We start from the raw sequence: 13,899 nt of genomic DNA on the forward strand, positions 1-13,899 counted from the left end.
CGCTTCAGCAGCAAACATGCTCTTTGTCCTCTGTTTTGCAATCAGGAGTTGTGGAGGACTGACATCTGATTCAGGTCAAATCCCCTGGAACATACACATTGCGTCCTGCTTTGCTTGGATCCTACAGATCTGCTACGGGCTGTGAGTCTCATACACTGGAGTCTGATATTCAATCAGGTTGCCATGGTGTTTGGAGACCGGGCCAGCGTCAGTCAGGTGCTGTGATAAAATACTCGCACAACTTAACGGTCTATTTAGGTTCACACCTTGAGAGGTGTAGTCCTTCCCGCTAGGGAAGACGCGGTGGAAGGCAGCTGGTTAAACTGCTTCCGCCGTCAGGAAGCAGAGATGGATAAACAAACGCTAGAGCTCAGCTTGGCTTCTCCTTGCTATTCAGTCGAGGCCCCCCAGGTCAAATAATGGTGTTGCCCATATCCAGTCCAGGTCTTTCCACCTAAATGAGCTCAATATCAATAAACCCCCTCACAGATGTCCCCAGAGATTTGTTTTCAAGGTAATTCTAGATCCTTGTAGTTGTCAGGCAATAGAAAGTACTTACAGGGCTTTGAGAGACGATAAATTTAGGAGAGATAAGGAGGACATGGTCCACACAATGGGCTTAGGAGCCATAGAGGAAGTTGCAGAGCAGACGGCTTTCCCCTGTGAGGGCACAGTGAATGCTGGCTGTCTGCATCCCAGGAGATGCCTCTTTACTACAGTCTGACCATGTAGAAAAGCAGACTTGCACTTCTGACCTCTAAAACGGTGGGAAACATCTGTTGTTTCGGACGCTTCTTTTTGCCAATGAAACATGCACTTTCAAATACATCCTCCCGAAGATCAGAAACAGGAACCCGAATACTCAGGAGAGTATTCAGAGTGGGATTTCAGACGATTGTCCAGGTGAATCACAAAAACATGGTTTAGAATTAGAATTAAAGCTTCAGTCATTTTTCTGAACATGTTAAACCTCAGCATCCAATAAGCTAATGGGAGATTGGGGATTTAGCTCAGTGGTAGAGCACTTGCCTAGCAAGCGCAAGGCCCTGGGTTCGGTCCCCAGCTCCGTGAAGAAAAAAAAAAAAAAGGATTCCAATAAGCTAATGGATTCCCTTAATTTGTAATGGAAACAATTGCCTGTCTTGATTTGCTAATGAAGAGAAATTTTAAAAATAGATTTTGTTTTAATATGGAAATAGCTAAAGCGGGCGCGTGCGTGCGCGCGCACACACACACACACACATACACACACACACACACACACACACACACACACACACACACACAGCCACCATCATCACCAACACTACCACCACCACCACCACCACTCTACCACATGATCTAGCCATTTTACATTGGGTTCATATCCAAAGTTGGTGACATCATTATCTTCCCCAGACACTAGCACACCTATATTCATTGCAGCAATCTTCAGACTAGATGTAATACAAACTCATCCGGATCCAGTCAAGGAGTGAATAAAGAATAAAGTGTCATATTTATACAATGAAATACTACTGGGTCATATAAAGTAACGGAACTGTCATTTTCAGCAGGGTGAATGCTGCTCTGAAATGAGCTAAACGAAACCAGCCAGGTACAGAAAAATATCACATGTTCTCACTTGCGCTTTAATCTCCTTCCTGTTGCCGTGACAAAGCATCTTGCAGGAGAAAGGTTCCGGGTTCCAGCCCATCAAAGCAGGGAATTCAAGCCAACAGGAACTTGAGTCAGCTCATCACATCCACAGTCGAGAAAGCAGTTGAAGATGGAACAACACTCTTGAAAGTCCCGGAAGGGCCTGGATATGTAAGTATGACAGCACCATAGCGCACAATGAGAACTTCCGGTTACTGCTCTTTTTAAATGTTTATGTTATAAGAGTGTTTGCAAACCTATCCCTCCTCGTGGTAGGATCTTTCTGGAAGCTGGGCTTACATTTTCTTGCTAGGCTCCATGCCGGTAAGCCCCAGTAACCCTCCTGTCTCTCTCCTCCTTGGAGACAGGGGTTACAGGTATGTGTAGGGTAGGTAGTTTGTTACATAGGTTCTGGAACCCAAACTTCAGTCCTTAGGACTGCACAGCAAGTCTCTCAACCACCGAGCAATCTCTCCAGCCTCTGCTGCTTCTTTAATAGGACAAGAGAACTGTGGGCCAAACATGATGTATTTAAAAATAATTAGCATATAACAAAATCCCCAACACATAAAATTGACTAACAGTTGAAGAGATTGAAATACTACATTGAATGCTACTCCTTGCAAACATATACCAAATTATCATAGTGTAGTGTAGTGTATAGGTATAAATATCATGTTTTAGTAAGAATATGATGTTTTGTCTTTTTCTTTTTTTTGAAGTAGACTTACAGTTTAAGGTATGGATACTCTACTTGGACACTCAGCATCCTGTAGGTGTGTATGATTCTCCTTACCTGGCTGTACTGAGCACTAGGCCAGCTGCTGGCTGGTCATGCGATGTGCCATAAGTATGAGGTTTTGTAAAGCATGCAAACTATGTCATTAGTAATATTATATATTGAGAACATGTTGAACTAATACCAGTTTGAGTTAAATAAGATATTAATTTCAATTTCTTTTTATTTTTGAATGTGGCTATGCAACCTTGTAAATATACATACTATGTTTCTATTGGACAGGGCTATTCTAAGCACATGATCCTGTGTATGATGTAATTAATAAAATACACATTAATTCAATACCAGTTGTGATCAACTAATGACTAGCAGCCTTATCGGTGAATTTATTTAAGAACACTGTATGAGTTTTAAAAGCGAGTATCTCCATTAAAAGAATTCATATCCGCTTAGAGTCTGATCTCCACAAATCCAGAGTTAAATTGTGGTTGTTAAGCCAGACTTTGGAAATTAAAGAGCTGGAGGGAAAGCCTAAGGGATTGTGAGAATTACTTTTGGCAGTGGAGAGGTGGCAGTTTTGGATGGGAGAAAGGGAAGGTTTTCTGTGGTAGATGGAGGTGATCTTTGCACGTGTTTTGTTGCTTTTCTTTTTCCCCAAGGATGGAAAGGTGGTCTGTAATATGAAGACACTGTTACTAAGAAAACATTAATTTAGGTAATGTTTCTTTGTAAAATCAAAAACATATTTTCCTTTGGCATAGGAATTCTCACAGGCAAGGCCTAGAGTTAAAAAACAGAGGAAGATTGCTGGATAAAAAAATCCCAACTGAGATCATTAGTAAAAGCCAGGGATCTGTGGGTTCATTAACACAAGCGTATCTGGATGGAACGATGTGTGCTGTCAGGTGATTAAGCCAGAACGGCCTAGACATTGCTGTTTTGTATGGTTCAGGGGTACAACTGGTTGGGGTTCAGACATTGGCCCTTTTATTCACAGGCTGTCAGGGTAGTTTTGAATCAGTTTAGATGCCTTTGTCTTCCCCAAAAGGTTTCTGGACATCTCATCTTTCCATTCTGAAGAAATCTACATCTTTTTGAAATCCAGTTAGCATTTCAGGCATCCAGCCAGTGTACTTGTTAAATAGATAGTAGTACACACACACACACACACAGAGAGAGAGAGAGAGAGAGAGAGAGAGAGAGAGAGAGAGAGAGAGAGAGAGAGAGAGAGAGAGAGAGAGAGAGAAAGAGAGAGACAGAGGGAGACAGAGAGACAGAGAAAGACAGAGAAAGACAGAGAAAGACAGAGAGAGACATAGGAGAGAGACTGTACAAACTCCATAGATTCAGTGAGTATATGCTATAAATGACTGGTAGTGGGAAAGATTCTTCCTCCACTTCCTCCATTGCAGTCTTTTCCATACTGTGGGTGCTGCTACTACCATTCTGTCATGTCAGTATTGACCTGCTAGGCTCATCTATAAGGAAAGGTCAATCTCTGAGAGGATTTCCACTTCCTGACAGCACCCCTGTTATCATAGTGGTACACCTACAGGCAAGCACATCTACCTTTTCAAAAGTCACTTTCATTGTATGGAAGACAGCTGTCAGATGCGCATATCTTGATTAGACGTCTATGAACATGTCTATTTCTTAACAAATCGTCAGTGGGATGCTCATTTTTGGCTTTTCAAGACTGAAAAACCATGCCATCCATAACTCATTTTGCTTTCACGCTTCAAGACAACAACGACTGTCCTGGTTTCTCAGAAAACCTGAATGTGCTTGTCTCCAACCAGGACTGTCTTAAAGTTTGCCAAGCAGGCATTGCACCTCTGGTCACCTGAAGTTGCTAAGGCATGAGGCTACCTAAGGACACACCGGGTTTACCTGCCTCGAGCACTTCTGGGGCTTGCTGGCTTTCCTAGAGCTATAAAAGTTTTTATTGTTCTTCTACGCATATCATGCCATGAGCCACATGGCCTTCCGGGACTTCAGCTGCTTGTAAAAAGGCGCAAGGTTTTTGTTGGCTGAGGTGCAGGGTGTGAATTGCTCATCACTCTTATAGAGCAACTGGAGACCTCTTTTGGGGTCATTGGTTAACCCGCACCAAGGGCGGTTAATGGGCCTATGGAGGAAAACACTAACGTTGCATGTAAATATGGGAACAAAGATCTCTGAAGGCAACTGACCACCTGACCTGGAGTGGGAATACCGAGAGCCAGTCTAGGAAATCTCGAGTGCTTTGCTCTTTTCTGAGGCACACGGAACTCATTATAATCCATGGAAACAAAATAATCAGGACTGAGCACCTCGAGTAAAGCAAAGGTTAGAAACCCTTGGCTCAACTTTGCCTAGGCAGGCTTCATTGGGTGAGCAAAAAAATCTCTGTGAAGAGAGGCCTCCTGGCTGCATGTGAGAATTTTTATTGCCTGTACTGATAATCAATGCCACGCATTTCTATCATTGTATGATGTTAAAAAAAAAAATCAAACTTCTTGGGGATATAAAACTATGACTGCCTGGGCCCATAGGGGTCCACAGAGACTGAACTGCCAACCTTAGAGCATGCATGGATGGACCTAGGCCCACTGCACATATGTAAAAGATATATAGCTTGGTCTTCATGAGGGACTCCTACCAGCAGGAGCAGGGCTTGTCTCTGACTCTGTCGCCTGCCTTTGGATCCCTTTCCCCTAACTGGGCTGCCTTGTCTAGTCTCAGTAGGAGAAGATGCAACATCTAGTCCTACAGCAACTTGGTGGGTCAAGGCGGGTTGATATCCACGGGAGGTCTCCCCTTTTCAGAGGAGAAAGGAATAAGAGGGGGATGAAGGGGAGGTGAGAGGGGAGGACTAGGAGGAGAAGAGGGAGGGGAAGCTGTGATGAAGATGTAAAGTAAATAAATGAATTAGTTAAAAATAAAATTATGAATGCGTTAAAATCAAATACTTAAGATTCTCCACTGTCAAATGCGGACCATAGTCTATTCTGTGAGGTAAGTTGTAATATGTGATGGCTTGTTTCTGATCCTAGCTACACTCATGTGAAAGGAGGGACCCTCAAGTGAGAAAACGAATCCATAAGATCAGTCTGTAGGTAAACTTATAGGGGCATTCTCTTGATTAATGATTGATATGGAGGGCCCAGCCTTTTGGAGGAGCTACCACCCCTGGACAGGTGGTCCTAAGGTGTATAAGAGAAGAAACCAAGCAAGTTAGGAACAGCAAGCCTATAAGCAGCATTCTTCCATGGCTTCTACTTCAGTTCCTGCCTTGAGTTCCTATCTTGACTTCCCTCAGTGGTATAACCTGAGAATTGTAAATGGAAATTCCCTTTCTTTCCATTCCAAATTGCTTTTGCTTGTGGTATTTCTCACACAGAGACATGGCACTATCTGTCTTTTCTTGACAAATCTCAATGAATCCTAATGGCTGCAGTTGTACCCACTGGACAAGCCAAAAAACCAATAGGCAGTGTCATGTGGCACCTGTAAGTCCGACCTCAAAATCAGCAAGCCAGATTGCCCAATCCCCACCACTGTAAGCATTGTTTGACAAAGAGGAGTCATAGTATAGAGTCTAAGTAAACTATTCAGGGCTTTGCTCTGATCATTTGGTTGTATAGAAGGTCACTTATTACAATAATTATATCAAATAATATATCAACATACTCACATTGCTTTGGGAGGTCACTTGTCAGCAATTCAAGAGCTGGATTCCTAGGTGAACAGTCTGTAGAAAATGTAACAAGAAATGAAAAAGGTTTGGAATCCAAGACCTGTCTTAAATCTTTATGAGAGTTCTATTAGTGTCACATTTAGAAAGTATACTACATCGAAAGCTCTGTGAAGCCAATTGTCTTCTCTGTCTTTCACTGGCTACCAGCATTCTGTCCTGATAGGCTTGGATTTGTTGATCTTACTGTGTCATAACCCAATAAGCAGTCTCTAGGTGGGATAGCAAGGGTCTTTACCCATAAGTCAGTCAGAAGTAGTCATGAAGTGGGTCACTAGTGCCCAGGAATCATGAGGCTATGTAATAATGACAGGAAGGGCATATCATCAGGAAGAAGCAATCCTGGAATAAAGGCTTTGGTGACCTTGCATCTCAGAGCTCACCCATCGAAGGCCATGCTAAATGGTGGGCCATCTCCAGAAAACCCACATGCATGTCTTAGACTTTTCTAGATGGCTTCTGACAAGATACATAAATCGGCACCCAAAGAACTTAGTTTCTTCGTTGAAGTTCAAAACGCTACTTAATCAAGGTTGAAGTGAGAATCCAGGTTTCCTGCAAGCTCCCTCCAAATTTCTCCACGGTTCTTAAAACTTGTTATTAAAGAAGGTACCTCAACTATTTGAAGTCATAGTTTCCACTTGTTTCTAATAAATTAAATACATCTTTATAATTAGACTGAAAACCAATGGGAAGGCTTTTTTTTTCTCTTCTGTTTTTTAACATCGTTGTATTTTGGAAAGTGAACCCATCCTGCATTGCTGGGTGTTCTGGTAGAACTTGTATTCCAGCTGTAACTCAAGTCTTAGAGAATGGAGACTCAGCTAGGAGGCATAGAGCCCGCTGGCCTCCTGCAGCCATTCTGGCCAGTGGTTACTTCCCGGGCCTCTAAGGCTGAGGAACCAGAATCAAGGCTTCCAACTGGCAGATACTCTAGACAGAAAGGCCCAGAACACAAGGTGGTCTGGGCTCACCTGGCTGAACACCACAATCCAGAAATGAACTCCTTGCCTCACATTCCTGTGCCACACAAGCAATGTGTGGTGCGTTTGAGTGGAAACTCTATGCAATCTATTCTATTTTAAACTACTAAGGAGCTGACTTTGTTAAGAAGTGTTAAATGAATAGGTCCCAGAAGATTTCGTAGCAGCATACAATAGGCCTTTTTCACATTAATTGTTGTTTTCTTTGCCTAGGAGTACAAGATTTTCCAAGCAAACCTTTCTTCATCTACCTATTGTAGTTGCCTCACAAATTCCTAGGGTATCTTTTGTACAAACTACCATGGACATATAAATGATATTTAATGCACTTTCCATTAATGGAGTTTAGGTTCTGGTTGAGAAGGGAGGCTCCATGAAGTCTAAAATTCTGGTTTTTATCCACTTATGGGACCCTTTCCCTCCTATTGGTTTGTCTTGTCCAGCCTTGATGTCTTTGGTTGATGTCCCTGGGAAGCCTGCTCTTTTCTGAGGGGAGTGGGGAATGGGAGAAGTCTGGAGGGAGAGGGTAGGGAGGGGGAAAAGTAAAAAAAATTTCAAATAAAAATTTAATTGCCATGTAATATTTGTACAAATACGTGGGTGTTGTTTCCTGCCTTGTTCGTTATTGGGGTCTAGTCCCAGAGTGCTGTCTCTGGCAGAGAGCAGGAATTCAGGAACTCTCTGTGGAATGTCTCAATGAACTCATTTGCTGTGGCAGTTAACATTTATGGTCAACCTGACTGGGTGGATCTAGGTTCTCCTAGGAGACACACCTCTGGGTGTATCTGTGAGGAAGTTTCACCACGGATTAAGAGACGAGGGAAGACACACCCTGAATGTGGGTTGCATGTAATGGGGTGGGGGTACTACACTGAATAAAAGGAAAACAAGAACAACAACAGCAGCAACAACAACAATAACAACAAAAGACAAAGAAAGGAGGAAGCCAGTCAAGCACTAGAGTTCATCTTTTTCTGCTTCCTGCCTGGGGATGTGACAGCACTGGCTGCCAGAAGCTCCTTTTGCTAAAGCCTGTCTCACCTTTATACCGCTCCATCCATGACAGACTATGCTCAAACCATGAGGTGAAGTAAACCCTTCCCTCCATGTGCTGATTCTGTCAGGTGTTTTGCCATCTCATGGAGAAAAGTTACTAATGTGCACATAGGCAAGGATGGTCACATCCTCATATGTGCCCTTACTGTCCTAAGCACAATCGTTTGTCTCACTTGATCCCTACAATATCATAAGGTAGACTACTAGTAGTCTCCATTTACCTATAGGGAAACTGGGCATTAAAGTGGTCCAGTGATGCGACCCTGGATTTATCCCAGAGTCCTCTAGCTCTGAAACCTGTCATCTTAGGCGTGTTCATTTGTCTCTAATTGCCAGGTTGCCTTCTTTAGGATAAGAATACTGCTTACATATTTCTAGAATATATAGAGAACTTTGTAACTATGTCACTGGAGGTGTATGTAACTGTGGACTAGAGCACTTTATGGATTCTGAATTAGAGGTAGGACTAAGGCTACTCTCAGGGATAGGAAGGCTTTGAGTTAGAGTAGAGCTCACCTTCCTATGACTTGAAATTTCTTACAGTCCAAGCATTTTGGCCAGGTTTTTCATCTTTCACCTGGTTTCATCCCCTGAAGTAGCTCATGTAGGCAAGAATGCTGTCTGGTTCAGATTTACCCCCTTCTCCCACCCTCCTGTCCCTCCTTCCTCTTCCTTTCCTCTTTCTCCCTCCCCCTTCTCTTTATTTTATTCTTTTCTGGAGACATGGTCTCATGTTTTCTAGGCTGTTCATGAACTTGGTCTATAGCTAAAGAGGATCTTGAACTATGGATTCTACCTCTACCCACCATGTTCCAGCATTACAGGGACATGGCACCACATAGGCTTCTCTTTGCCCCTTTCTCCCTCTGCCACTACCCCTTTCTCCACCTCTCCTTTTCCTTGACCTGTCTCTCTTCCCATAGGGTCACATTGTGGAGCCCAAGGTCTATAGCTGAGGTTGGCCTTGGCTTCAAGACTTTTCTGCCCCATCCTCTGGAGGGTTGGGATAAGATGTCATGGTAATGCTACCTTGCTCATGCTTCTGCACAAGCTCAGCACCTAACATAGTCACTTTCTCTTTGATTGACATGAATTACTTTACTATTGGATGGTGGGCTTGTTGACAGCCCAGGAAGCCTTGCTGTACTGAAGTGTTCTTGCTGAACACTGAATTTTGGTAATGTTTCATATATATATATATATTATATATTATATATTATACATTATATATTATATATATTATATATTATATATATTATATATGTATAAATATATGCCACTTCCATATATATTATATCCATATATATAATGTATATGAGTACACTGTCTCTGTCTTCAGACACAACAGAAGAGGGCATCAGATCCCATTACAGATGGTTGTGAGCCATCATGTGGTTGCTGGGAATTGAATTTATGACCTCTGAGTCATCTCTCCAGCCCTGGTAATATTTCTTTTAAATGCTTTCTACAACTCTCCCTCCTCCTTGAAAGAACCCTAGAGAAACACAAGCACACAGTCATTCATATGAAATCACTTTTGACATCTTTAGAGATTTCTCTAGGTTCTTGCTCGAGTTTGACAGTAGTTTTATTCCACCTACATTCTTCCTGTACTTGAGGGCTTTCAAAACACACACTCGGGTTCATTTTAATTTCCTCTAACCTATTCATTTGTTTTTGTCCTCAGAGGTTAAAAACACTTTGTAAAATTCACAAATACCAAAAGTATTTTGCTCGGTGAAATAGCTTTTAAAACATCAGATCGAATTCAGAATATTTCCCCAGGGGAAGGATGGCCACAAGGAGTCAAATGATTAACTGAAACAACAAAGCAAGAGAACTAAATAACTCTGGACCAAGTCATGCTCCTCTCCACTGTGAACGATTGACTAATCTGTGCTATTTGCTTTTTGAAGTAAAACACTGACTGGAAGATATAGAACTGGACCTTTTTTATATTTCGACACTACTGGTCTTTTATTTTTTTTCCAAACATGTTGCAATGAGATCAGGCATTTCTATTGCTGGTATGTTTCTAGTGGCAGAAAAGGGCCCTATGTCTTTGTAGAGAATGATTTCTTCCTGGGCTGAACTTCACTCTGTTAAACAATCGTTCCATAGTCTCAGGGTCTATGTTCACAAGCAAGTCCATTTGGAAAAGATTTGGAATCTGATTAAGAAAGACAAGCCACCAATGACTTAACTGATAAAATGATTAGAACTCTGGAACTGAGAAATCAGATGAAGAAATATTTCTTAAGCACTGACTATATACACAGCTAAACTTCCCACTGGGGTTTTCTCTACAGAATGGCAAGGATGTAGGAGGTTAGGCTGGGCAACTAGTTAGGGACCCTGTTCCAGTGAGTCACTGACAGGAGAGAGCTCTTGCCAGCTCGTGATTCTTTTCAGTGTATTCTAACTGGGTAAGACTTCAACTTCTGCTCATATTTGTCATCTTTTGTAGTTAATGCACTCTGCCCCTACTGTCGATGCCCACATGGACATGGCACTGAGAACTGGGCGCAAGCCTGCGGAATTAAAACACACACACACACACACACACACACACACACACACACACACACACACGGGTTATTCGTGTTAAGAAAGAATGCCTTCTGTAGTTTTATTTACCAAATATATACCTCAAGTCGACCAGGTGGAAAATTCTGGGAAGCACAGTGGGAACCCTGGCTTAAGGCTTCGGTAACAAAAGACCGAATATGTGCCCCAAATTTACTGGGGAGAAACCCAGGAAGACCAGCCTAAGTCCCAAAAACAAAAGGCTGGGAAAAAACAAGAGGCAGGAATGAATTGACCGTCACCCAGGTGTGTCCAGGCCGGGATGTTCCTTTGTTAGGACAAAAGGCTTCCACATGCTTCAGCAGGGCTCAGCAGGGGTCAAACCCTGCAAGGGACCCAGAAGGGTCTGACAAGGAGGTGAAACACTGCAGGGGACCCAGGAGGCTCTGACAAGTCCCTCTATTTTATTTTTGTATTAAGCAAGTCCCCCTATATTATTTTTAAGCAGCGCCTGTCTTAGGACACTTGGGTTATCGGGCCTCTTTCCCGTTTCTGGAAAATTCTGCCAGTCTCAGAATTTCCTGTCTTAGGCAAGGCCAATGATGACACCTGCACTGCCAGTGTGTGAATATCGGGAGTAGGTCTGTGGGATTGAAAGAAAACATGTACAGGGGTCACCCGTTTTCAGAGAATGCCACCAAGGCTTTACTAAGATCTCTTTACATACTCAAGGCAAAAGTCATGGAAAAACAACAAGGCAGGTGAAAATCCCCAACCAGGAAAACAGGAAAAGTCTGTGTGGTGGAAAGTCCCAGGCCCAATCAGGGGCATAAACAACTTCTTAACAACAACAAGCTGGAAGGCTTGGTGGGGGTAAGGGTGCCATGGAACGTCCCAGCCCCAAATCAGGGGCCAAGAGCAGCTGCCAAGGATGTAAACAACTTCTTGTTATAGCAGGCTAGAAGGCTCAGCGAGGGGGAAGGGAAATACCCCAAGGTAGGGCCCAACACCCTACCATATAAAATTACTCATTTTACTTATAACCAATTATAACATAGAGCTGTTGTGTTACTATACTTATTATTTGAGGCAGAGTTTCATGTATGGCAGGATGTACTCAAACTCACTGTACATCGGAGGATGACTTCGCATTCCTGGTCTTCTTACCTCTACCTCCCTAGGGCAAGACTACAGGCAGTACCCATCATGCTTGGTTTTATGAAGTTCTGGGAATATGCTTTGTGAATGCCAGGGCAAGCACTGTATCAACTGAGACACATTCCTAGTTCCAATTCAAACGGCTGCTGCCTCTTCTACTTCTAAATTCCTCTTCTTTTTCTTTATTTCCTTTACATTTCGCTCACTGCCCCTCCTCCCACAGTCCTTTTCCCTCTTCTCCTTTGAGGGGGTGGTGGTCCCTGCTAGCTATGCCACCACCCTGGCACATCAAGTCTCTGTGAGGTTAGGCACATCCTTTCCCATTTAGGTCAAACAGCACAGGTAGAAGAACATATTCGCCCCACCCCCAGCTCGAGTTGTTTGGGATCTACATGAAGACCAAGCTTCACATCTGCTACATATATTCAGGGGGCCTAGGTCCAGCCCATGTATGTTCTTTGGTTGGTAGTTCAAGCTCTGAGATCCCCAAGAGTCCAGGTTAGTTGACTCTGTTGGTCTTCCTGTGGAATTCCAATCTCCTTTGGGGCCCGCAATCCTGCCCCCAACTCTTCCATAAGAGTCCCCAAGCTCCATCCACTGTTTGGGTGTGGGTCTCTGAATCCTTCTGAGTCAGCTGCTGGGTGAAACCTCTCAGAGGACAGCCATACTAAGCTCCTATCTGCAAGCATAACAGAGTCTCATTGATAGTGTCAGGGACTGGTGCTTGCCCATGGGATGGCTCTCAAGTTGGACTGGTTATTGGTTATTATTGGTTATTAGTCCTGCTTTCCTCAGTCTCTATTCCATCCCCTGTCCCTGCATTTTCTGTAGACAGGATAAGTTTTGGGCCAAAAGTTTTGTGGGAGGGTTGGTGTCCCTATAACTCCACTGGGGTTCCTGACTGACTACAGGAGGTAGCCTTTTCAGGTTCTGTATTCCCAATGCCATGAGTCACATCTATAGCCACCCCCATTAATTCTTGGGTGCCTCCCCAATTACAGATCTCTGTCATGTCCTCAAGATGTTCCCCACCTTTCCACATTTGTTAGTTGCAGATTTCCATTCATTCTCAGGGCCATCTGGCCATCTTTCTTGTCCCATCACACACCTGATCCTGAAACTTCCCCATTCCCCTCTCCATCCCCTCTCCCACCCAGATCCCTCCCTCCATTTGCCTACTATGACTATTTTATTCCCCCTTCTAAGTGAGATTCAAGTATCCTTGCTTGGCCTTCCTTCTTCTTATCTTCTTTGCGTCTTTGGTGTGTAGCATGGGTATCCGTATTGTATGGCTAATATCCACTTATAAGTGAGTACAGACCATACATGTCCTCTTGGTCAAGATTACTTCACGCAGGATGCTATTTTGTAGTTCAATCATTTGTGTGCAAAATTCATGATGTCGTTGTTTTTAATAGCTGATTACTTTTCCATTGTGTATATGAACCACACTTTCTGTATCCATTCTTCAGTTGAGGGACATCTTGGTTGTTTCAAGTTTCTGGCTATTATGAATAAAGCTGCTACAAACACAGCAGAGCTGTTATCCTTGTGGTATAGTGGAGCATCTTTTGAGTATATGCCCAGGATGGTATAGCTGGGTATTCAGGTAGAACTATTTCCAGTTTTCTGAGAATCTGCCAGATTTATTTCCAGAGTGGTTGTACCAGTTTGTGATTCTACCATTGATGGAGGAGTGTTCCGCTTTCTCCTCATCCTCGAAAGCATCTGCTGCCACCTGAGTCTTTGATCTTAGCCATTCTGATAGGTGTAAGGCGGAATCTCAGGGTCACTTTGATTTGCATTTCCCTGATGACTGAGAATATTGAGCATTTCTTTAAATGCTTCTCAGACTTTTAAGATTCCTCTGTTGAGAATTCTCTGTAACTCTGTACTCCAGTTTTTGATTGGGTTATCCGAGTTATTGGTGTCAAATTTCTTGAGTTTATAAATTTTGGCTATTAACCCTGTGTCAGATGTAGGGTTGCTGATAATCATTTTCCAATCTGTAGGCTGCTCTTTTGTCTTACTGACAGTGTCCTTTGTCTTACAGAAGCTTTTCA

This window comes from Rattus rattus, chromosome 4 (genome assembly GCF_011064425.1).
Source record: "Rattus rattus isolate New Zealand chromosome 4, Rrattus_CSIRO_v1, whole genome shotgun sequence".
In the NCBI taxonomy this organism is placed as follows: domain Eukaryota; kingdom Metazoa; phylum Chordata; class Mammalia; order Rodentia; family Muridae; genus Rattus; species Rattus rattus.